Source organism: Salmo salar, chromosome 10 (genome assembly GCF_965601325.2).
Source record: "Salmo salar chromosome 10, fSalSal1, whole genome shotgun sequence".
NCBI classification, from domain to species: Eukaryota; Metazoa; Chordata; class Actinopteri; order Salmoniformes; family Salmonidae; genus Salmo; species Salmo salar.
The window spans coordinates 27,439,611-27,442,118 of NC_138300.1; the positions used below are offsets into that span (position 1 = coordinate 27,439,611).

At 46.0% G+C, this 2,508-nt stretch overlaps 1 protein-coding gene across 1 annotated transcript in view; it reads right to left on the reverse strand.

Annotated features, from left to right (window-relative positions):
* Nucleotides 1-2,508, reverse strand: part of LOC106613892 (cytosolic carboxypeptidase 6) — a 406,201-nt gene that overhangs the window by 92,186 nt on the left and 311,507 nt on the right. The window lies entirely within an intron of this gene.

Sequence of the window (2,508 nt, forward strand, 5' to 3'; positions counted from 1 at the left end):
ATACCTACACGTATGCTACGGTCACAAGACGCAGGCCTCCTAATTGTCCCTAGAATTTCTAAGCAAACAGCTGGAGGCAGGGCTTTCTCCTATAGAGCTCCATTTTTATGGAATGGTCTGCCTACCCATGAGAGAGACGCAGACTCGGTCTCAACCTTTAAGTCTTTATTGAAGACTCATCTCTTCAGTAGGTCCTATGATTGAATGTAGTCTGGCCCAGGAGTGTGAAGGTGAACGGAAAGGCACTGGAGCAACGAACCACCCTTGCTGTCTCTGCCTGGCTGGTTCCCCTCTCTCCACTGGGATTCTCTGCCTCTAACCCTATTACAGGGGCTGAGTCACTGGCTTACTGGTGCTCTTCCATGCCGTCCCTAGGAGGGGTGCGTCACTTAAGTGGGTTGAGTCACTGACGTGGTCTTCCTGTCTGGGTTGGCGCCCCCCCCCCCTTGGGTTGTGCCGTGGCGGAGATCTTTGTGGGCTATACTCGGCCTTGTCTCAGGATGGTGAGTTGGTGGTTGAAGATATCCCTCTAGTGGTGTGGAGGCTGTGCTTTGGCAAAGTGGGTGGGGTTATATCCTGCCTGTTTGGCCCTGTCCAGGGGTATCATCGGATGGGGCCACAGTGTCTCCTGACCCCTCCTGTCTTAGCCTCCAGTATTTATGCTGCAGTAGTTTATGTGTCGGGGGGCTAGGGTCAGTCTGTTATATCTGTAGCATTTCTCCTGTCTTATCCGGTGTCCTGTGTGAATTTAAGTATGCTCTCTCTAATTCTCTCTTTCTCTCTTTCTTTCTTTCTCGGAGGACCTGAGCCCTAGGACCATGTCTCAGGATTACCTGGCATGATGACTCCTTGCTGTCCCCAGTCCACCTGGCCGTGCTGCTGCTCCAGTTTCAACTGTTCTGCCTGCAGCTATGGAACCCTGACCTGTTCACCGGACATGCTACCTGTCCCAGACCTGCTGTTTTCAACTAGGACCAACTCTCTAGAGACAGCAGGAGAGGTAGAGATACTCTCAATGATTGGCTATGAAAAGCCAACTGACATTTACTCCTGAGGTGCTGACCTGTTGCACCCTCGACAACTACTGTGATTATTATTATTTGACCATGCTGGTCATTTATGAACATTTGAACATTTTGGCCATGTTCTGTTATAATCCCCACCCGGCACAGCCAGAAGAGGACTGGCCACCCCTCATAGCCTGGTTCCTCTCTAGGTTTCTTCCTAGGTTTTGGCCTTTCTAGGGAGTTTTTCCTAGCTACCGTGCTTCTACACCTGCATTGCTTGCTGTTTAGGGTTTTAGGCTGGGTTTCTGTACAGCACTTTGAGATATCAGCTGATGTAAGAAGGGCTATATAAATACATTTGTTTTGAATACTTTTTTTTTTTTATATATATAGAAAAAGTATGTTAAAAAAACCATCAAATATGCTGCTTTAGAGGTTCCTCCTACACAAGTACTTTTTTATTGTCAAATTATGTTTAATTAAATAATCTCTCGCACCATGCGCTCAGGTTGCTCTGCCTCCTGAAAGAAGGTATACAAACATTAAGAACACCTGCTCTTTCCATCACAGACTGACCAGGTGAATCCAACAGCTATGATCACTTATTGATGTCACTTGTTAAATCTACTTCAACTCAGTGTAGATGAAGGGGAGGAGACAGGTTAAATAAGACAATTGGAGACAGGTTAAATGAGACATGGATTGTGTATGTGTGCCATTCAGGTGTGCCTTTGAACCACAGGAGGTTGGTGGCACCTTAATTGGGAAGGACAAACTCATGGTAATGGCTGGAGTGGAATTAGTGGAATGGATCCATTTGATCCATTCCAGACATTATGAGCCATCCTCCACTCAGCAGCCTCCACTGCTTTGAATGGGGTATTTTTTCATATTTTATTTAACCAGGCAAGTCAGTTAAAAACAAATTCTTATTTACAATGACGGGCTACACCAGCCAAACCCAGACGACGCTTGGCCAATTGTCCGCCGCATGGGACTCCCAATCATGGCTGGTTGTGATACAGCCTGGATTTGAACCAGGGTGTCTGTAGTGACGCCTCTAGCACTGAGATGCAGTGCCTTACACCGCTGAGCCACTCAGGAGCTGTTTGAAAACGGCTGAAATTTCTCCTGTTTTGGTGAGATTAAGTTTTGGCTTGCCTGGTGACATCACCAGGTGACAAATTAGTTAGAGTTACAGAACTCTCTTCCAATAACAGCTAGTTTTCAGTTTTCCCCTCCCCACTCAAACCATTCCCAGACAGTCCTAGCAAAAATCTTGCTTGAGAAAGAAGCAATGTTTCTTTTTGACCATTTTATTTGAAAAACAAATCACAGTAAGGTACTTAATTGTTACCCAGAAATTATTTGATGTTGGGATAAAAACAGCTGCATTGGACCTTTTAAAAACAATCATATGGGGGGGGTTGTGAGGAGCAAAAAGGTTTTCTGTTGCCTAAGGGCAACGATGTGCAGTGGAAAAAGAGCCATGAGTCAAATG